This window comes from Canis lupus, chromosome 27, assembly GCF_048164855.1.
Source record: "Canis lupus baileyi chromosome 27, mCanLup2.hap1, whole genome shotgun sequence".
NCBI classification, from domain to species: Eukaryota; Metazoa; Chordata; class Mammalia; order Carnivora; family Canidae; genus Canis; species Canis lupus.
Genome location: NC_132864.1, coordinates 16,426,710 through 16,450,061, shown reverse-complemented (window position 1 = coordinate 16,450,061; position 23,352 = coordinate 16,426,710). Strand labels below are relative to the sequence as shown.

Genomic DNA, 23,352 nt, shown 5'->3' with positions numbered 1-23,352 from the left:
ATACTAAATTCCATATATGTATAACATATTTCTATTGAATAGCACTTCTTTTTTTTTCTTTTTCTTTTTTTTTTTATTTATGATAGTCACACACAGAGAGAGAGAGAGGCAGAGACACAGGCAGAGGGAGAAGCAGGCTCCATGCACCGGGAGCCTGACGTGGGATTCGATCCCGGGTCTCCAGGATCGAGCCCTGGGCCAAAGGCAGGCACCAAACCACTCCGCCACCCAGGGATCCCCAATAGCACTTCTTATATAGTGGTTTCAGCATACTGTGGCCCTCAGGGTCACGTCTAGCAGTCTGTTTTTATAAAGTTTTACTGGAGCAAACCAGCTCATTAGTTTACATTTTTTGTATGCCATTATGCTACAATGCAGAGTTGAATGGTTGTGACAGAGACCCTATGACCAGCAAGTCTGGGGGTTTTCATTTACACTATTTTCATTTCATCCGTTCGGTGATTCTATGAAGCAGTAGAGAAGATATTATTTCACGAAAAAGGTTTTGAGAAGCCAACTAATTTGTCCAAGTTCATGTAAGTAGTTAGTGCTAGGGTTAGGACTCTCGTTCTGAGTGATTTTCCACTATACCTCTGCTATTTAGTAAGCACTTGAGCTGATAACCTGTTATCTCTGGGACAATAATTAATGGCTCCTATTTTTTAAAAAATATTATTTATTTATTTATTCATGAGAGACAGAGAGAGAGGCAGAGACACAGGCAGAGGGAGAAGCAGGCTCCATGCAGGAAGCCCAACGTGGGACTCGATCCCAGGTCTCCAGGATCACGCCCTGGGCTGAAGGCGTCACCAAAACGCTTAATTGGTCCTATTTTAAGTAAGAGCTACACACTCAGGCCTACACACAGCTTGCCCAAACCTTCAGTGGTTTCCTATTTCCTGTGAACCAAAATAATAATTCAAGGTTGCTATGATTTGGTTCCATTTTACCTTTCTAGCCTTTTATCTCTTTACTTTCTATCCCCCGATAGTTTGTGAAATAAATATATTTCACAAACTCATTTTCTACATTCTCTCTTATAGTCTCGGCTCATAGGGTTCTATTGCTCTGGGGAGCCCAAACTCTACTTTTGGAACCCTACTCTTTAGCCTTCAAGCTGCAGATCAAAAGGCAATCCTCCATGAAATTTTCATGATGCCTATGGTTAGAAACTGTCACCCTATTTCTTACACTGCCTTATAAAGTTATTTATTTGCATGCTTGATCATTATACTCTCTTGGAGGGCAACCCCTGCTTAGTGTACATTATGGTGTACCTATTAACATAGCTCAAGCATTAGATGTGGGTTGAACTGAATGCTAAGGAGAGCATTTAGAACAAATTTGAAAGGGTGGGATTTAATAAATAATATCATGTGTTGAGGACATAGGTTAATGGAGAATAAGATAAGAATAGTTATTTTTAATGAACGAAAGTAGCATAGGTGAGACTTTAGGATTTTTTTTTTTTTAAAGGAAAGCCTTTTTTTTTTTTTTTTAATTTTTATTTATTCATGATAGGCCCACAGTGAGAGAGAGAGAGGCAGAGACACAGGCAGAGGGAGAAGCAGGCTCCATGCACCGGGAGCCTGACGTGGGACTCGATTCCGGATCTCCAGGATCGCGCCCTGGGCCAAAGGCAGGCGCCAAACCGCTGCGCCACCCAGGGATCCCGCCTTTAGGAATTTTAATTGCAGTTATGGTTTGCACTTTAGATAAGAAAGAACACATCGGAACAGTTGTCATAAATGCTGCCAACCCTGGAATGTGGATAAACAATATGGAGTTAACACGTTTGATTTTATATAGAGCCCAGCAAATTTTACATAGAGTATAATGGATTCCTGAGAGATTTGTGAAAACAGCTAGATAGATGGAGTTAATAAAAAAATACTTTGCTCTAATCATCATTCTAAAAATCTTTTTTTTTTTTAAGATTTTATTTATTTATTCATGAGAGACACAGAATGAGAAACAGGGACATGGGCAGAAGGATGAGCAGGCTCCCTGTGGGGAGCCTGATGTGGGACTTGAGCCCAGGACTCTGGGATCACTTCCTGAGCCGAAGGCAGGTGCTCAAACACTGAGCCACCCAGGCGTCCCTCATTCTAAAAATCTTAATGTATTTGAATGGATTTTTGTTTAACTTAGTTCTATGGTTAGTGAACGTGAGCACTATTTTTTCAAGGTGTTATTTTTAAGTAAACTCTGTTCCCAATGTGGGGCTCAGACTCATAACCCCAAGATCAAGAGTTTTTTGTTCTACTGACTGAGCCAACCAGGTGCCCTGAACTTGACCACTGTTGTATTTATTTTGAACATTTCCATGTAGAGATTATTTTTTTCTGGGGTTTCAGTGAATTTTGTTCATTCTTCAGCTTTTTCTGAATGGCAGTGCCTTGAGGACTGGAACTGTCACAAAGTTTTTTTTATAGAATTTAGCATAATCAGTTACTGATTAGTATGATAAGGCTGTTAGTCATAATTTATTTAAAACATTATAAAGTACTTTAAACTTTTAAAATTAAAATATTGGAATTTAAGATTGGGGTGCCTGGCTGCCTCAGGCAGTATAGCATGACTCTTGATCTTGTGATTGTGCGTTTGAGCCCAAAATTGGGTCTAGAGATTATTTAAAAGTAAAATCTTTAGGGTGCCTGGGTGGCTCATTTGGTTGGGCATCTGACTCTTGGTTTCTGCTCACATTGTGATCTCTGGCTTGTAAGATCAAGCCCTGTGTTGCGCTCCCTGATTAGTGGGGAATCTGCTTCTTTCTCTCTCCCTCTGCTCTACCACCCCACTCCTGTGTTCTCTTTTTCTCTGTCTCTCTCAAAGAAATAAATCTTCAAAAAAGTAAAATCTTAAAAAAAAAGAATTTTAGAAAATTTGCAAGATATAAAAAAGAATGCAAAGAAGAAAATAAAATCACTTATATTACTACCACCTACAGATAAGTATAGTTCCTATTTTCATGTATTCCCCTCCAGAAATTTTTTAAAAAAAGATTTTATTTATTTATTTATTCATAAAGATTTTATTTATTTATTCATGAGACACACACAAGGAGAGAGAGAGATTGGTGCAGAGACACAGGCAGAGAGAGAAGCAGGCTTCACACAGGGACTTGATCCCGGGTCTCCAGGATCACACCCCGGGCTGAAGGCGGCACTAAACCACTGGGCCACTGGGGCTGCCCCCTCCAGAGATTTTTGTATATATGTACACTTACATACAAACATATTCTAGGGTTGGGATGCCTGGGTGGCTCAGCAGTTGAGTGTCTGTCTTTGACCCAGGGCGTGATCCCAGAGTTCCCGGATCGAGTCCCAAATTGGGCTTCCTGCATGGAGCCTGCTTCTCCCTCTGCCTATGTTTCTGTCTCTCTCTGGGTCTCTCATGAATAAATAAGTAAAATCTTAAAAAAGATTTTACACACAAAAAAAACCCCAAACATATTCGAGGCAATTAGGATCATTGTATATACATTTTGTGTCTTGTCCTTTTCACTTAACATTGATACTACTTGGGGGTCATTTCTCCATTTTCAGTATTGTTGAGAATATACTTTTTAATACCTGCATAGATATTAAAGTCTGCATGGTATTTCATTATGTAGATGTTCAGTGATTTATTTACCCAATCCTCTATTTGGATAGTCAATTCTGTTAAAAAGCTTTAAAAATTAGAGAAATTGGGGGATCCCTGGGTGGCGCAGCGGTTTGGCGCCTGCCTTTGGCCCAGGGCGCCATCCTGGAGACCCGGGATCGAATCCCACATCGGGCTCCCGGTGCATGGAGCCTGCTTCTCCCTCTGCCTGTGTCTCTGCCTCTCTCTCTCTCTCTCTGTGACTATCATAAATAAATAAATTAAAAAAAATATTAGAGAAATTGTTATAAATAGTGAGACTTTTTTTTTTTTAAAGATTTTATTTATTTATTCATGAGAGAGAGAGAGAGAGGCAGAGACACAGGCAGAGGGAGAAGCAGGCTCCATGCAGGGAACCTGACGTGAGACTTGATTCTGGGTCTCCAGGATCAGGCCCTGGGCTGAAGGCAGTGCTAAACTGCTGAGCCACCTGGGCTGCCCTAGTGAGACTTTTCTAAGTGGGCTATAACACACATATGTAACCTTCTAGGATTATTTACAGTAAGTCCGAATGAGCCTTTAGAACTATGCTCTAACTGTACATATTGATAACATTGTTCATTTTTATATGCCTAAAGTTTTCCTGTCGTATATAGAATACATAAATTATATGTGTAGTCTTTTACTTCCAGAGGTGCTTTAATTTATTTTGGGAAAGCAACGCATGGTTCAAGATTGCGGAGGTTCAAAACAAAATTCAGGGAAAGGTCTTCTTCCTAGCCCTGTCTCCCCAGCAGCAGCTGGCGTTACTGGCTGATCCATGTCCCCCAGAGGTATATGATGCACATATAAGTTGATGCACAGCAGATCCTTCTCTGACCTCAGCTTCTGCTACCTCTGCTTCTTCACTCCACAGCATCCACCTTGGCTATCTGGTGTTCATCATAGATCAGGCTGGCAGGTCCTAAAGGTTCCCTTTTTCAGGGCCTTTCTTGTCTCTCTGGACAAAGTGTGCTTCCATTAGGCAACAACAGTCCACACACGTGGTAGAGATGTTATTTTTGAAACTTTTAAAGTCTGAAATAATCAGAAACTTGACATTAGAAAACAAAAACAGCCATATCACCAAGGGCAGCTTTAGCTCTGTTAGCAGACCAGTGGGAAAGCTTTGAAATGACTAAAATAATGAATCCTTGTAGATGCATAGTTACATACTTAGCATAGTTCCAGAGACTACAGATAGATACTTCCAGTACAATGTCAAGGAGACAGAGGACTTTTAGTTAAAAGGTTCTCTGGTTGCAAGATTATGTGGTAATTCCACATAATTGGGGGGACTTATGGTGTTAACTAGAACAGTCCTCCCAAATTCTGACTCTACAGATTTATCTTTCTCTAGTTGTTCTGTTTGGTGCTAAAATGTCACTCTTCTGCTTCTGGAGTTAAACAGGCACTTAAATGATAAACACATGTTTTACACAGGACTAGGTTTTTAAAAAGTGTATAAATAATTGGGATGCCTGAGTGGCTCAGTGGTTGAGCATCTGCCTTTGACTCAGGTCATGATCTGGGGGTCCTGGGACCAAAGTCCTGCATCAGGATCCCTATAGGGAGCCTGTGTCTCCCTCTGCCTATGTCTTTATCTCTCATGAATAAATAAATAAAATCTTTTTTTAAGTGTATAAAATGCTTATTTTACATGGCTCTTTTTTTGCCTGTTGTTTTTATTTATTTATTTTAGAGAGAGAAAATGAGCAGAGGGCGAGAGAGAGGAGCAGACTCCACACTGAGCAGGAGTCCCAACACAGAGCTTAATCCCAGGTCCTAGAGAGATCATGACCTGAGCAGAGGGCAGACACTTAACTGACTGAGCCACCCAGGTGCCTCTGCCTGTTGTTTTTAAAATACATACTAACATGTGGGCCATACAGAATATGGTACCCTTTGGGATTTACAGAAGGATAGTATACTGAGTCAGTGACATAAATAAACTGGAGCTGTAAAATGTAGGAATCTTCAGGGGATGTGTGTACATGTAGAGGGAATCTAGTAGTTAACCCTCTAGGTTTTAGTGTTGACACACCCAGCCAACTTTTAGCCCAGCTCTTCCACTTGCCAGAACTTCTGTATCTTGGTTATAAGATATTTAAACTTTTTTTTCATGAGTTAGATTTAATTATCACTATGTTTCATTTTCAGAAACTGATTGGTAAGAGAACCCCCCTACCCTGAATGCTCCCAAGTGAATGCTCTTGCAGTGGGCTTTTCCTCCCTCTTGCTCACCCACATTTCCTCACTTTTGGGGTTTGCCTCCTAGTTAAATTCTTATTCCTTTTCTCTGAGTTATTCTCCTGACTTTTTATCACCTTTCCTCTTTCAGTCACTCCATGTGTGTGACAAAAATGGCTGTCATCAGGCAATGAAGATTCTACTTACCAGTCACGTCACATCATCAGCATTCAGAATCCTACAGTTGGTGGGGCTGAAAGGATCTTAAAATCATTTAATCCAGCTTTTTTTTTTTTTTTTTTTTTTTTTTTTCAGAGGGCGCTGTGTTCCTTTTAGCCTGTTGTGGTCAATGCAAAGTGTTGAAGGCTCTTAAAAGTTCTTTGGAAAATAAATAGTTTGCATAGAGAGCAGTGCTACACAAAGTGGTCTGCATATCATGAACCTGTAAAGACAAGATAAGTACAGAAATTGAGAGTGAAGCATTTAGAAACTTCGTAACAGTTTGCCAAACTAATTTTATATCTATTGAACATAATAAGACCTGGTACTTGTGTTTTGTGTCTTTTTTTTTTTTTTACATTATTTTTGTAGTAACTTTTAAATTGTATTTTATAAAAGTTCTGTTCTATAGTAGATTAGAAGAAAACAACAGCAACCTGGTTCTTTGCCACAGTTTGAGAAGCCCTGATACAGGGGATCTAACACGGTGTTTGGCACATAGTAGGCTCTCAAAAACAAATAGCTTCCTCATGTCTTAAAAATTTTCATGAATTTGGGGTAAGGATGCTAGCTAGATGTCTGAGTGGCAGGTGAATGAAATTTTATAGAAATAAAGGAATTAAAATTGGTAGTGCTGGTTTTGAAATAAAAGTAGAAATGTAATACATATTTGCATTGATTCTTGAAGCTACATTATAATGTTTAATGTGCTACTGATACACTTAGCTCTGCAAAGTTGGAGGAATATAAACACTTTGGTAGCTAGCCATATCCATACATATTTGAATATATTATAGCAGTATTTACATTATATTTTTTTGGATAAGAAAAGGGAAAGATCTGTTGAAAAGCACTCAGGTTTTGTCAGTTTTCTCATGTCATGTAGCATTTGGAAAGTACATAATTGTAATATTACTTGGTATTCCCTTTGAAGTTCAGTTTTAGTGCCACCACAAACAGTGGCCCTTTCATTTTCTGTATCATTGGCTCTTCTTTGGAATTAGAGTAGCTTGTCCTGATTTTTTACTTATTTTTTTAATTTTTTTTTGTCTTAATTTTTAAATCAAATGTAGTTGAGCTTATATAGGATACAATAAATCTAGAGTATTAAAAGCTGTTAGCTGGGATCCCTGGGTGGCGCAGCGGTTTGGCGCCTGCCTTTGGCCCAGGGCGCGATCCTGGAGACCCGGGATCGAGTCCCACATCGGGCTCCCGGGGCATGGAGCCTGCTTCTCCCTCTGCCTGTGTCTCTGCCATTCTCTCTCTCTCTCTCTCTGTGACTATCATAAATAAATTAAAAAAAAAAAATAAAAGCTGTTAGCTGACTGTGGTGTTTACAGGTTTAAGGGACATATTTTTCATACTACTCAATATCTTGAAATGGCCACTCCCTGTTTTAGGATTAAGAAACTTCATTTACTGAGCCAAGTGACTCTCCTGAAATGTTGCTCCTTTAAAAATTCTTTTTACAACCCAAGAATCCTTAGAAATGAGGCTCTTTTGACTTACTAGATTTCATTTTGGCAAATTTAAAGAATTATTTGAAATGGAAACCTGAATGAATTGTTTTTATGTGTGATATTGTACACATCATGGGATAAATCTTTATCATCATGATGAAAAGGAACAATACATTTTATTTTTTAAAAATCCCATTTGGAACAACCCTAATCTGCTTATTTAGATATAGAATAAATATTTGCTCTGTAGGGCAGGATTCATTTGTTTTGAGCTTCGTTTTTATTTCTACAAGGCTCAAATTCTTTGTATATATATATATTTTAAACTCTGTACCCAATGTGGGCCTGGAACTTGCAACCCTGAGATCAAGAGTCATATACTATAGCGTGAGGCAGCCAGGCGCCCTAAGGCTTAAAGCTTTAACATCTGAGAAGTTTGAAACTGAATCAAGATTTGATATAACTAGCATATACCTTGGTGGAGAGCAAGTAGTTTTGTAGTGATGACTCAAAATAAGAGGTGATTCAAAATATTGCTCCTTGGTTTTAATAGGAGCATTTGGTTTACACAGCCAGGTTTTCCCCTCTTTCTGTCTCTTAGGAGCCAGGCTGAAGAACTTCAGAAAAAAGAACCAGTATTATTAATCCTGTTGAGTGCATATTACATTTTGGCAAATGCTACCTGATGAGATTAAAATTACCCTTCACATTTAAAAGTTATATTTTGTAATCACATTAGCCAGCAGGTGGATGGATCCTAGGGGGACAGGAAATGAAGATTCTTTTAGCCAACTTTCAGAGTTTAGAATTTATTTTGGGATTTTGCTTTGACGCATGAAAGGATCTAGTTGTAGTTTCTTAAAATAACTCCTGTTTATCTCTGTTTGCAGTCATTGTTGAAATCCAAGGAAGAGCCACATTTTGGAAGGTATGAAAGACAAATAAGAAACTGGCACTCTTAATGGCATGTTTTTCTGTGAGAGAGATGATGAAAACTAGGTAGTGTGTGAGTAGGTTAATAATTTGAGCCTTTTCTCTCAGGTAGCATGTTTAGAATTTAGGGAGATGGTACAGGTTCAATGAAATATCCATTAACTTGGAAAGGTACCTAGTAGGAATCCTTCCACTCCTTTATTGTAATAAAGCCATATGCTCCTTCTTGGAACTGCAGAGCTGTCAATATAGCATTGTTTTAACTTGGTAATGGTGGCTCTTACTCAGGGGGCTCTCTAGTCGGGTTCTTAGTTCTTATGAAATCCTTTTGCTTATTCTTATAGGGTTGTCATTCTGTTTTGGTGTGGGCTAAGGCAAGGACACTGCCTTAGCAGTGTATAACATGTAAAACAGTGTAACATGAAAACAGTGATGCTTCCATCCTTTTGGCGACTGAGTTCTGGTAGGAATTCTGAAGTTTTCTTCCCTGCACACAAGGTCTTATCATGAGCCTTGCATGTTTCTGCTGCCCAGTTTTTGAGGATCAATTAGAATTATGATCTGTGTGTTTAAAATTCAGATTCAGAGTTGAAACAAAAATGTTTTCCTTTGCTTCCTATATTTTCAAGTGCCTGAACAGAGCAGAGCAAATTTTTGTTATGTGTCTGTGTTGTAGCCAGATCCCTCTGTGAGAAGGACTCTGTATATTTGAGTAGAGATGTCCTAAAGTTCAGCTCTGTCCTGGGTTGGGCCATGCACCTCCCTCCTTGTTGTCCCTCCCCATCCCTACTTTCTTCTCTATGCCTTAGAAATGTTTTTAATAGCCATGAAGGAGGCAAGGTGATGCTAATGTTTTAATGACTTTTATTTATTTATTTATTTATTTTTATTTATTTTTATTTATTTATTTATTTATTTTTATTTTTTTTATTTATTTTTATTTTTATTTTTATTATTTATTTATTTATTTATTTTATTTATTTTTAAAAGATATTTATTTTTTTTCCCTTTTTAATTTTTATTTTATGATAGTCACACAGAGAGAGAGGCAGAGACACAGGCAGAGAGAGAAGCAGGCTCCATGCACCCGGAGCCCGACGTGGGATTCGATCCGGGGTCTCCAGGATCGCGCCCTGGGCGAAAGGCAGGCACCAAACCGCTGCGCCACCCAGGGATCCCATATTTATTTATTTTTAAAGACTATTTATTTATCATGAGAGAGACAGAGAGACAGAGAGAGAGAGAGAGGCAGAGACACAGGCAGAGGGAGAAGCAGGCTCCATGCAAGGAGCCCGATTTGGGACTCTATCCGGGATCCTGGGATCACGCCCTGAGTCAAAGGCAGACGCACAACCACTGAGCCACCCAGGCGTCCCAATGACTTTTTTTTTTTTTTTTTAAAGATTTTTAAAATTTATTCATGAGAGTCACAGAGAGAAGGCAGAGAGATAGGTAGAGGGAGAAGCAGGCTCCTCTTAGGGAGCCTGATGTGGGACTAGATCCCAGGACTCCGGGATCACGCCCTGGGCGGAAGGCAGACACTCAACTGCTGAGCCACCCAGGCTATCCCCCCTATGACTTTTAAAGCCAACTTCTTCAACTAGCCTTTATATCTGAGTGATTATAGCTAGTTTTTATCTGTCAGGATTTGAAATGTTAGTAAAAGAGACATGAAACTTTTTCTGAGGGATTCCTGGGTGGCTCAGGTCGTGATCCCAGGGTCCCAGGATCAAATCCTGCATTAGGCTCCCCCCAGGGAGCCTGCTTCTTCCTCTGCCTATGTCTTTGCCTTTCTTTCTGTGTCTCTCATGAATAAATAAATAAAATTAAAAAAAAAAAGAAACCTTTTCTGAGAAATCTCTAACTTCCTGTCCTGATAGGATTATCACTTCCTTCTTAGATTCTAAAATAAATTCACACACAGTCCAGTTTATCTAAAAATAAACCTTCAAACTAATGTTAATATTAAATATATTTTTAGATATGTAAAAGATGCAATTCTGTTTTTTTTTTTTTTTAAGATGCAGTTCTAGTCAGAAAATAATACTTCATGTGCTTTTTCGTATCATAGCCCAGTTTCTTTACTCTGAAGGGGAAATGAAGTTCTGGTCTTCTGAGAAGGCAAAGAAAAATCCACAGTTTTGTGATAGAAGCAATTTGGTATCATAAGCTAGAGAAAGAGAGCTTTCTTCCTTCAAAAAGCTCTGCTTTTGGGGCACCTGGGTGGCTCAGTGTTTGAGCATCTACTTTCAGCTCAGGTCATGATCCCAGGGTCCTAGGATAAAGTCCCACATCAGGCTTCCTGCAGAGAGCCTGCTTCTCCTTCTGCCTATATCTCTGCCTCTGTGTCTCTCATGAATAAATAAATAAAATCTTTAACACAAACAAAACAAAAAACCTCTGCTTTTGAAGGATTTGCTATAAAAATTGAGCAGAGCTCTCGTGTGTTTGGCTGTCTCAATCAGGAGAGCATGTGACTCTTGATCTTGGGGTTGTGAATATGAGTCCCAATATGAGCATAGAGTTTACTTAAAAAAATAAATTGAGTGGGCACCTGGGTAGCACAGTTGATTAAGGGTCCGACTCTTGGTTTTTCTGCTCAGGTCATGATCTCAGGGTTATGAGATAGAGCCCTGTGTTGGGCTCCACACTCAGTGGAGAGTCTGCTTAAGATTCTCTCCCTCTCCCTTTGCCCATCCTGCTCATAGGTGCTCTCTTTCTCTCGAACATAAATCAATAAATTGAACAAAGCTGGGGCACCTGCCTTTGGCTCAGGTCATGATCTTGGGGACCTGGGATTGAGCCCCACATTGGGCTCCCTGCTCAGTGTGGAATCTGCTTGTCCGTCTCCCTATGCCCCTCCCCGTGCTTGTGCTCTCTCTCAAATAAATAAAAAGTCTTTAAAAAGGCGGGGGAAGGCCTGGTTGGCTCAGGTGGCTAAGTGTCTGTCTGCCTTTGCCTCAGAAAAGTGATACCAGGGTCCTGGGACTGAGCCCCATATTAGGTTCCTTGCTTATCAAGGAGCCTGCTTCTCCCTCTCCCTCTGCCCCTCCTGCTTGTTGCACATGCGTTCTCTTTAAAATATATAAAATCTTCCAAAAAAAAAAAAACCTTAAAAAAATAAACTGAGCAAAGCTTTTAGACCGCAGTAAGGAAAAGCAGAGCCCTTATGTAAAGGTACCTCATTTCATGAAGAAATAAAACATAGAAACAGATTGTCTGGATTAAATTGAAGAAGACAGGCCTCAAAGCATAGGCAGAAGGGACAGTGCAGCTACCTGGCTTGGAGTTATTGGTGATTAGTTTCTTATATATTGAATTGTACTCTTGGATACTAAAGAGAGACTTTGGCAGGTAGATTAAGTTTCTGTAGCAAGGAACCATCAAAGATTTTTGGTTCTTAGTGTTTGATTTCAAGATGTTAAATCTCCCCAAGGTGTGTATTTTTTCTCCCCTTTCTTTGCTTATTACCCATCCTGTTCAAATTTCACAACATAGTCCAAAAAGTGCAACTTTGAATGTATTTTTTATAATTAATCTAAATGAATCTTGTATTGGGGAATTTTATAAACCTACCTCAAAGTAGTGGGGAAGAGAGGTATTCTTGCCCCAAATCATAGTCAGCTCAGAGATCTCTGATGCCCATTTACTCTCCTCTTTTCCTCAGTTTCTCAGTGTTATTCTTTCTACACATTTGAATGGATGCAAGTAAATAGCAGAAAAAAATGAGGAAATAAAAAGACCAGCTTGCACACAGCCTTACCATAAGGTGTAGTTTCTGTGCGAATAGAAACTATATGTCTCTATACCATCTACAAACAAAAATAACATCCTCAGTAGTTTGACAAAGTAAAATCTGCCCAAAACATATTTATAAGCTTTTCCTTTTCTGTATAATCGAATATTCAGTGACAGTAATTCACTTGTCTAACATAATTTTTTGTTTTCTTGGATGTTTTTGTTCCAAGCCTCCTGTTCTCAGCTTTTCCATTACTTAGGAGGGCTATGAGGAATATGTTTATTTATTTCTTTTTTTTTTTGAATTCTTTCTTTTTTTAAAAAATGTATTTGACAGAGAGATAAAGCCAGAGAGCACAAGCAGGGGGAATGACAGAGGGAGAGGGAGACGCAGACTCCTCATTGAGCAGGAAGCCCTACTCAGCACTTGATCCCAGTACCCCAGGATCATGACTGGAGCTGAAAGCAGACGCTTAACTGACTGAGCCACCCAGGCACCCCAATGAATAATATGTTTTAATAGTTGATTTCAACCCCTGGGTTAGCAAGGATTGTGCATACCCCGTGATCGTATTTTGGATTATTCTTTTTCCTTTTATTTTTTAAAAAATATTTATTTATTTATTTATTTATTTATTTATTTATTTATTTATTTGAGACACAGAGAGAGAGAGGCAGAGAAATAGGCAGAGGGAGAAGCAGGCTCCTAGTAGGGAGCCTGACGCTGAACTTGATCCCAGATCTTGGGATCACACCCTGAGCTGAAGGCAAATGTTCAACTACTGAGCCACCCAAGCATCCCTATTCTTTTTCCTTTTTCCATGTTTTTATTTTCAAGGGTTACCTAATGTAACCCAAACTAAACAGATGTCTTATGTTTATTGATATTATGTCTTATGTTATTTCCTGTCTCCAAGTCTTATTGAAACTGTGACATACGCCCTGATATATTTTAAGAGCTGGACATTCTGTAAAATAACAAAACAAAAAGCTTCTTAACGGGAAACATTCTCAATTTCTTCATAACTGCATGTGCATTTGTGAATGAGAGCTTCTCAGCCCTGTTACTACCTAGTGTGGTATGTGTGCTGAGTATTTGTCAGATTGAACCAAAGCACTAATATATGCAAGAGGAATGGGCATGACGGGTATGTACTTTATTTATTCACATTTCTGCAAGGTAACTACATATGGGTCATTCTGTGATTTCAAGACTAGGAAAGTCAGGAACACAAAGATTAGTGGCCAACATGCCTGGGATTAGAATTTCTGCCTCTTAAACACACTGACTGGTATTTTATCTGCTAAGTCATATTACTAAGTAGGTACATATGTCTTTGGTAATGGTATCCTTCTTGCACATTGGCACAATTTAAGTCAGGCAGTGTGGTGTAAAAACTATGTAAAAATATTGTTATGAGCTTTCATGATTTATCTGTAGCTTTAATGGGGGAAAAAACCAACTAAACACATTAAATTAAAACCTTTCACTTCCACCCCCTTGCCTAGAAATTTGTTTATTAAAGAATGAGATTTGTTTTTATCTATCCAGCCACCACAAATTGTTTGTTTGTTTGTTTATTTATTTCACCACAAATAGTTTATAGGCAGATCTAGAAATCTCCGGGATGCCTGGGTGGCTCAGCGGTTGAGCGTCTGTCTTTGGCTCAAGGTGAGATCTTGGGATCCAGGATTGAGTCCCACATCAGGCTCCTTACATGCTTTTTCCCTCTCCCTTAAGTCTTTGCCTCTCTCTCTCTCTTTCTCTCTCTCTCTCTCTCTCTCCCCCCCTTTCTGTGTCTCGAATGAATGAATGAACAAATAAATAAATAAGATCTTTTAAAAAAAAAGATCTAGAAATCTCCATAGTGGTCTTTGGTGAGGTATTTAAATACTTCTCTTTCCCAAACTACTCACCTGTTTTTTTTTTTTTTTTTTTTTAACTATTAAAAGATTATTTAAATTGGTTACCTAGAGAAGATCTTCATGGTGTTTTGAGCCATATACTGAGATAGCAGAAGGAGGGCCAGCTGTACACCCTTATCTGTGTCCTGGCAGACACTAAACAAACCCCACCCTGGTGTATTTGGTAAGAAGTGATAGAGTCAGAGCTTATTGATGAAGCCTGCCCTTCATGCACTGAGGATCCCTCTTACAGTAAACTTGTAATTACGCTGGACATGAGAGATTTGAATTCTTTGTAAACACTAATAAAGGGAGGCAGGACAGGTATGCATCTGCACAGAAAGCTAGGTACAGATCTTTTAGATCTGCAGGATACAGAAAATAAACACTTACCCAAGCTGAACTGATGGCTGGAATAGTAAATGAGGTGGCCGATTAATGAAGGTGATGATTTATGTTGCCATTCACACTCAATTGGATTTCTGACACAGAGTCGAGCTCCTTCTTAAGGAGACTAAAAGGCCTTGAATGTAGATCAAACCACAACTTAGTATTTGGTTCTAATAGTATTTGATTCTAATCGACTGAGCTAGCCATGTGAGCCAAAAGAATTGACCCAGCCCTCTCTCTTGAAAGGTCTTATAACCAGGAGAACAGAAGAGTGGTGTAATGTGTGGCCAAAAGTATTGGCAACCTGAATCAGAGCAGACTGTGTATGGAGAATACAAATTGAGAGTGTGTCTTGCTGGCAGCTTTAAGCTTTTAAAATTAAATTATTTTTTATTATAATGAAATAAAGTCTTACTCACTTGTGGGACACAATAAAGGAGTTTGATGCCTTGGAAACCTAGAAAAATGAATTCATCCAAGAACACTAAAGCATAAAGCTGATTAGATAAAAATATACTGAGAAATTGGGGGGTACCTCTTTTACTTCATTGTCTTCATACCCTTAATAAAGGGTTTTCTTAATAAAGAAAAACAAAATAGGTACTTTAAAACTTCCAAGAAGCAAATTCTGGAATTTGCATTAGACTGCTTAGAAGCTTATGGATATATGACAGTATTGCTCCCCAAATCAGTAAAACCAAAACAAGAAATGTTACACAAAATAACATTTTTTTCTAATGACATAAGCTATTTCCTCAGAAATAATTATGACTTTCCTCCTTTTAGTATGTTGTGAGAATGGTGTGTTTATTTCGGGGTTTGAGTCTAATAAGACATTTATGTTTTTATTCTTTATTTTTTTAATAAGACATTTAATACCAAAAGAAAAAGTGCGGGATCCCTGGGTGGCGCAGCGGTTTGGCGCCTGCCTTTGGCCCAGGGCGCGATCCTGGAGACCCGGGATCGAATCCCACATCGGGCTCTCGGTGCATGGAGTCTGCTTCTCCCTCTGCCTATGTCTCTGCCTTTCTCTCTCTGTGACTATCATAAATAAATAAAAATTAAAAACAAAAAAAAAAAAGAAAAAGTGCTATTTTTGTTTCCATTAGCCTTTCCAAAAAAAAACATAAGATTTTTCAGAAATATAAAATTATTTGAGATATTACCAGCATATTCTATTGCTTTTCTAGAATTAGGTAGGCTCCCTTAATCAAATTGGTTTTTCTCCTTTACTCCCAGCCCTTACCAAAAATAAAATCCTCCTATACTTGCTCCTCCATTTTGTACTTCATAATGGTCCAGGCACTGTTTCCAGGAAAAGGTTAAAATTAAGAATAATGTATTTCCTGCTGACCACCGTGTTTGTACTGCCACAGCTGAATTCTGGACCAGTTTCTTTTGCCATCTGTTCCCAGCATGGATAAGTTGAGATTCATATAACAATGAGAGAGAGGCGAAGCTAGGTGTTTCATCTGACTTCTACTCCCAGAATCATGACTTACCTTTGCCAATTAGACTCTTCACTGGTGAATAATTTGACATGGAAATATCGTGGCAAATTTTTAAAATGTTGATCTTAGAGTATTTTCTGCTAGGTCTCTCTGTGTAATTTTTAAAAAAGTAGTAAGAATATTTCACTTTTTGTTTTGTAGCTTCTTTTATTCACCTACTGTTATATTTTAAGTATTTTTCCCCATGATATTCTACCCCCATCCCATTCAAAGGCAGTTTGTGTTTATTATACCTAACCTGGAAAATAAAGACCAAAAAAAAAAAAAAAAAAAGGATAAAAATCAACCATAATCTTCCATTGTTAAGATTTTGAATCTGTTCCACTTCTCTCCCCCTTCTATAAATATACAGTATACACACATGTATTTATATATAAAACATACATGTGCACGTGTAAAGACCAGGATTATATTCTTCCTAACATTTTAGTGCATATAAGTTTTAAGGTTTTTAAATATATTTTATTTATTTATTTTAAAAGATTCATTTATTTATTCCAGAGAGAGAGAGAATGTGAGTACACATGTGTGTATGAGTGAGGGGAGGGACGAGGGAGAGGGAGAGAGAAAATCCTCAAGCAGACTCTCTGCTGAGTGTGGAGCCTTATGCAGGGCTTGATCCCAGGACCCTGGGATCGTGACCTGAGCAGAAGGCAGGTGCTTAACTGACTGAGCCACCTAGGCTTCCCCCAAGCTTTAAGTTTTTGATCCATAGTTCTTTTTTTTTTTTTAAGATTTTATTTATTTATTCATAAGAGACATAGAGAGAGAGAGACATAGGCAGAGGCAGAAGCAGAAGCAGGCTCCCTGTAGGGAGCCCGACGCAGGACTTGATCCCAGGACCCTGGAATCATCACCCGAGCCAAAGGCAGATGCTCAACCACTGAGCCACCCAGGTGCCCCCATAGTTGTCTTTGATACAGCATTCAAGGAGTGAACCTGTTTCAAGGACATACTAGATTCTGCTTGGTAGCTTATTTTTCTCAACCATAAAATTGATCAGTTCCTTAACCATTGCTTTAGAGATTGCTTACAAAAATGGAAAGATGCCAGGGTCACTGAGACAAAATATATGATCCTCTTAAAGCATTGCCTTGTAGAACACTTGTGTTAATCTGGTTTATTTCTTTCTTTTTTTTTAATTTTTAATTTCTTAATGTCAAAGCAATCATAACTTTTCTCTGTGCTGCAGTGCTTTGAATGAATAAAAAACTGAAAAAAAAAAAAGTTTTCCACTTGCAGTTAGATTGCTTGGTCTTTAAAACTTTCAGCCTTTATGTGACCGTGCCTCATCATTTGATCTCTGTCCAAACTAAGAAGGAACCATTTCTGCTCAAGCCTGGGCAAGGACTTGGCAGAGCCAATGAGGTGACAGCTTTAAACTGCTTAAACAGGGAATTCTGTGTATTGTCCTATTATACGTCACCCATATAAATGGAATGTTTATAGTTCATGTGGCAAGCAGTTGGCATGTGAGCAAGTAAGTCTTGGGCCAACATACTGTCCTTATGTTCAAAATCAGCAATTCTTAACACCTGCTATGCCCCCCCCTCCCCCCCGCCCTTAGCATCACTGCCTTAGGAAACCACCATGACTGGAAAGAGTGTAATTTCTCTCTCAGCTGTGTCGGAATAGAAGGAAGGGTGTGTATCATAGCCCAGGTTCTATCCAAGAGGGGTCTGATATTATTCCTAATATCTGTTGGCATATTGATGGTTAGTGATAGGTAACTGCAGAGTAAGTAAATTCCTCAAACTTACCTGGCTTTGTACTTCAGTCACTAGGTCATTCCCAGTCCTAGAGTTTCATTTTTCTTTTTTCTAAAGATTCTATTTATTTATTCATGAGAGACACACACAGAGAGAGAGAGGGCAGAGACACAGGCAGAGGGAGAAGCAGGCTCCCACAAGAAGCAGGACCCGATCCTGGACTCTGGGATCATACCCCAAGCTGAAGGCAGACTGCTGAGCCACCCAGGTGTCTCCCCTTAGCCACCCAGGCATCCCGAGTTTCATTTTTCAAGGCATCTTATCTTATTTAGTTTCATACATTGTGGCTGCTCATTTGGCCATATTCTTTGTACTTAACATCATCCAAGTTGTTTCAGAAATCACAGGACTAGTCATAATACCCTTGCAGTTTTTGGTGTACAACTTTAGTTGTTTCACAAAAATAGGACATTGTAGGGGCATCTGGGTGGCTCAGTCAGTGAAGCATCTGCCCTCTGTTCAGGTCATATCCCAGGATCCTGGGATCGAGCCCTGCATCGGGCTCCCTGCTCAGTGGGTAGTCTGCTTCTCCCTCTCCCTCTGCCCTTCCCTCGCTTGTGCTCTGTCTCTGTCAAATAAATGAAATCTTTAAAAAAAATTGGACATTGTAGGATATTTCTATGGCTGCTGTTGGTTTTTCTCCTTAAATCTATTAAGAGTTGGAAATACTTTTTAAAAATTTGTATTTTCCCAAGAGTGACAACTCTAAGTAAATGGAAATCAAAATTTATTACAAAATTTTGTTAAGTGATTCTACAGACTTGCCTCATGAGTTTTTGTAGAGGGAGATTTAGAATTCACATCCAGACCTGTTCAAATCCCATTCTGTTGTCTCCCTGCTGTAATTGGCCTCCTCCAGGTGTGTTCATTTCAATCCTTAGCTTGTTTAGTCACAAAGTCTGAAGATGTCACTATAGAATATATATAGTATTTTCTATTTATTTATTTATTTATTTATTTATTTATTTATTTATTTATTTATTTATTTATTTATTTATTTATTTATTTATTTATTTATTTATTTATTTATTTATTAGATAGCCACACAGAGAGAGAGAGAGAGGCAGAGACACAGGCAGAGAGAGAAGCAGGCTCCATGCACCGGGAGCCCGACGTGGGATTCGATCCCGGGTCTCCAGGATCATGCCCTGGGCCAAAGGCAGGCGCTAAACCGCTGCGCCACCCAGGGATCCCTGCGCCACCCAGGGATCCCCATTTTATTTATTTTTAAGATTTATTTATTTGAGAGAGAATGTGTGAGCAGGGGGAGGGGCAGAGAGAGAAGGGAGGGAAGCAGACTCCCCACTGAGTGCAGAGGCTGGATCTCACAGCCCTGAGTTCACAACTAGAGCTAAAATCAAGAGTCAGAAGCTTATCTGACTAAGCCATTCAGGTGCCCCTAGTATTGTCTTTTTTTTTTTTTTTTAAGATCTTATTTATTCATTCATTCATGAGAGACACACACACAGAGAGAGGCAGAGACACAGGCAGAGGGAGAAGTAACCTCCAAGCAGGGACCCTGACATGGGACTCGATCCTGGGTCTCCAGAGTCACACCCTGGGCTGAAGGTGGCGCTAAACCGCCAAGCCACCTGGGCTGCCCTAGTATTGTCTTTTTAAAGATCAATGTTATATGCATGTTTCTACAACTTGTTTTTTTCTACTCACTATATCTTAGAGCTTGATTCATTTGTGTATGGACATGAATTATATATAGATGAATATGAATTATATGCAAATATATATATGAATTGCTCAGTCTCATTCTTTCAGACTTCCTCAGATTATTTAGCCCTATTTTTCTTTAAGATTTTATTTATTCATTTGAGAGCAAGAGCGAGAGAGAAAGAGAGAATGAGAGCGTGAGCAGGGGGTGGGGGCAGAGGGAGAGGGAGAAGCAGGCTCCCCACTGGGCAGGGAGCCGGATGTGGGACTAGACCCCAGGACTCTGGGATCATGACCCCAGCTGAAGACAGACACTTAACCGATCCACCCAGGTGCCCTGCCCTTCTCCTATTGATACACATTTTAGGTTGATTCCAATTTTTCTCCCCCCCAAACATTTTATTTATTTATTTGAGGGGAGGGGCACCGGAGGGAGGAGGGGCCGAGGGAGAGGGAGAAGCAGACTCCCCGCTGAACAGGGAGCCCTATGTGGGGCTCCATTCCAGGACCCAGCCTAAGGCAGATGCTTTAACTGCCTGAGCCACCCAGGTGCCCCCAATTTTTTTCTAATAAAACAACGTTCAATATCTTTGTATATCAGTTGTTTCTAAATCCTCACAGTGTTTATGAATACTTTGCACATCAGAAACCACATCATAAATGAAGCTGTTGAATTGAATTTGAAGAATACTGTTTTATTTTAATTTATAAATAGTTGTCAAAGTATTAGTATTGTCAAAAAATTTTGAGAGAATGTCAGTATCACTACCTATGTGCTCTGGGACATCACGGATATGAGTTGAATCCTTTTACAACAAATCCAGGTAACAAAAATATTTTTTAAGCTTTAGTTGGTGAATGTATTTTCTTACTGTTTGATGGAGCACATTTCCAGTGCAATAAAAAGAAAAACAATTGATATATGTCTTTGGAGGTGATTTTGCCTGTAGTTTTGTTTTAATGAAATTATAAAATTACAGTTACAGATTTTGAAAAAAGAAGGAACCTCATTTTTCATTTTATTAGTAACCTCTGTTCTAAGTTAAATGTGCATCAGTGTGGTAAATTACAGTGGTTTTGAAATAACTTTCCAAGGTGTAAAATTTTTTGTTTATGCTTTTATGCTTCATTTTGTTGTCTGTTACATTGCTTACTAAAGAATGAATTCCTTTGGTAAAAAATCATATTGGAAAGAGACATTGAACTTTAGATTTTTTGTGACATTTTAGAACATAGGTGTAAAAACATGGTATAATTTGGTATATGTGATGTTGGCAGCAAAAATTAGTAAAAAAATCTCACAGGAGCAATTTCTGGCTGTTGAAATCCATAGTGCACTAATGTCTTTTTCATTGCTGTCGAATATTTTCATGTGTTTGTCCTTTATCATTTCTAGGCAAGGACTTTATAATTCAGAAGTGTCAGTAAAAGCATTAAGAGGGGGGAATTTTATGTATTTTGCTTTAATAATTGATAAAACTCTTAGAAATTTAAAGTCATAGGTTCCAGATCAAGACCATAAAGCATAGACTTTTTTTCTTATGTTTTTCCAAACATGGGACAGGACCAGTAGCTCAATAATGAGTCTATATATTTCAGATATGGAAAGTGAAAGTATAGGTTACGAATCAGTTTAGGCTTTCTAGGGACACCTGGGTGGCTCAGTGGTTGAGCCTTCGCCTCAGGTCATGATGCTGGGGTCCTGGGATCAAGTTCCCCATCACGCTCCCCGCAGGGAGCCTGCTTCTCCCTTTGCCTATGTCTCTGCTTCTTTCTGTGTCTTTCATGAATAAATAAATACAATAAAAAAAGACATAAATAAAATTTAGGCTTTCTAAAGTCCAAATGAGAGGAAAATATATGAGCAAAACTTTGGAGTCGATAGTCATGTAGTTATTTTGGATGAGCAGTGCTTGATAGGTGTTAATTTCACCAGAAAGTTTTGTTTTTAAATGTAAATCCATTTTATCCAGGAACTTCTGTATTTGTCCCCAATTTGCTAAGATAGGAGATGAATATGTAAGTATCTCTGTGGGTAAGCTCTGTATTACCCTCTTCTTAGTGGTTTATCCTTATATTCCTTGTTCCCTGGCCCCAACAACATACTAAGTCTTAGCTAGGAAAGGTACATTTAATTTTAGCTATCTGGTTAGTTTTTCTGAACATTTGTTCTTTGCAGACTGAGAGAGACAGATGGATTTGAATCCTAAAGTGGAGTCTTTTGATTTAGTAAAAGAAATAACCAGTAAAGTGATAGACTAGGTTTCCAGGCAGTTTTAATTAGCCAGGCACAGCTGTGAGCAGGAATTGACAGGAAGGGCAAGATTCAGTGGCACAAGAGATGCAGCATTTCTCACGTTTCTTAGAAATATTCATTGTTAGCCATGGTCATTGGCACTTTCTGTTGAGTAGGCACTGGGTGCATATTCATGTTCTTGCCCAACACAGCTGATAGTTACAGGCCATGGGTTTAGAATTAATCTCTGATTGTATAATCAAAGTTTGAATAACACTGATTCCAGCTTTCTTGATGTTGACCAAAGGGAGGTGAGGTCTGCAGCCCCAGATAGAAGTGCTGACCCGGGAGTGTGTTTGGAAGTGGTTCTTCATCGTATCTGTTGCTTTCTGTTTTTTTTTTTTTTGCGGGGTGGGGGCTGTATATGTACATTAGGTAGCATTTCAGTCATTTGCTCATTCAGTAAATATTTATTGAACACCTAATATGTGCCAGATTATGTACATGGGATACACATTAAGGTAATAAAATAGACAACGTTTTAACTATAATGACAGAGTATGCAATAAATTTGAAAAAAATTTTTTAAAAATATTTTATTTATTTATTATTCATGAGAGACAGAGAGAGGCAGAGACACAGGCAGAGGGAGAAGCAGGCTCCATGCAGGGAGCCTGACGTGGGACTCAATCCCAGGTCTCCAGGATCACGCCCAGGGTGGAAAGCAGCACTAAACCGTTGAGCCACCCGGGCTGCCCGAAAAAAAAAAATTTTATTTCAAATAATATTAACTAATGTTACTGAGTGCTCTGTGTGTCAGGTTGTCAGGTGCTGTACTCTGTGCCTTATTTCAGGAGAAACAATTCAAAATATAGTGAGATTTTAGGGTAGAAGATATAAAGATGAATGAATCTAAGTCTGCACCCTTGAGTTTACAATCTATCAGAATTCTTCTGGTACATAATAATCATCTGTAAAACTGGTGTTTTAGCTGAGCATATGATTAAAATCCCTCCTCCTGTGCATAATTCTGAGGATTGACAGATTTTGCCAGCTGGGGCTTTCAATATTCCTTATGGGAGAGTTCGTGGTCACACTCAGTGTCAAGTGGCAGGAGTTAGGCTTATTTGCATGCTCTCAAATCAAATGGTTACAGTAGAGCAGGATTTCTCTATTTTGCCCAGGTGATTCTCAGTTGTGAGGCTTTTCCAATGCATTGTAGGATATTGAGCAGGGTTCCTGGCCTCACCTACCAGATGCTGGTAGTACCTCTATACTTGTAACAGCCAAAAATGTGTTTGGGAATTGCCAGCCGTCCCCTGGGAGACAATCTTTACCCACCCCCACTTCCTTTGCCTCCATTAAGAGCTTGTGCCCTAGCGTTAGTCTCCCTAAACAATCAGCAGCTCCTTTCAGAGGCAGAGACAAATACAGAATCACCCAAAGCTTAGTTTGTGTGTCAGCTCACACTGTTCCTAAAAATGTGAAGCACTTGGGCTATTCATGCCTTATACTGGGAATACTTTTGTTATGCAATGATGCCATCTCTAGAGAAACCACTAAGTATTTTTAAAAAATATTTTATTTATTCATGAGAGACGCAGAGAGAGAGAGAGGCAGAGGGAGAAGCAGGCTCTCGGCTGCGAGGAGCCTGAAGCTAGACTCGATTCTGGGACCCCAGGATCATGCCCTCAGCCAAAGGCAGCCGTTCA

At 39.1% G+C, this 23,352-nt stretch overlaps 1 protein-coding gene and 1 long non-coding RNA gene across 8 annotated transcripts in view; one reads left to right on the top strand and one right to left on the bottom strand.

The window, feature by feature from the left end:
- Positions 1-23,352, top strand: part of HECTD4 (HECT domain E3 ubiquitin protein ligase 4) — a 188,927-nt gene that overhangs the window by 14,880 nt on the left and 150,695 nt on the right. The window lies entirely within an intron of this gene.
- LOC140618969 (uncharacterized) lies at positions 4,286-17,338 on the bottom strand. Its single transcript, XR_012018940.1, has 4 exons — positions 17,005-17,338; positions 14,463-14,592; positions 6,022-6,256; positions 4,286-4,662 (listed from the first exon to the last, which is right to left on the bottom strand). It is a non-coding gene; the product is annotated as an uncharacterized lncRNA (long non-coding RNA).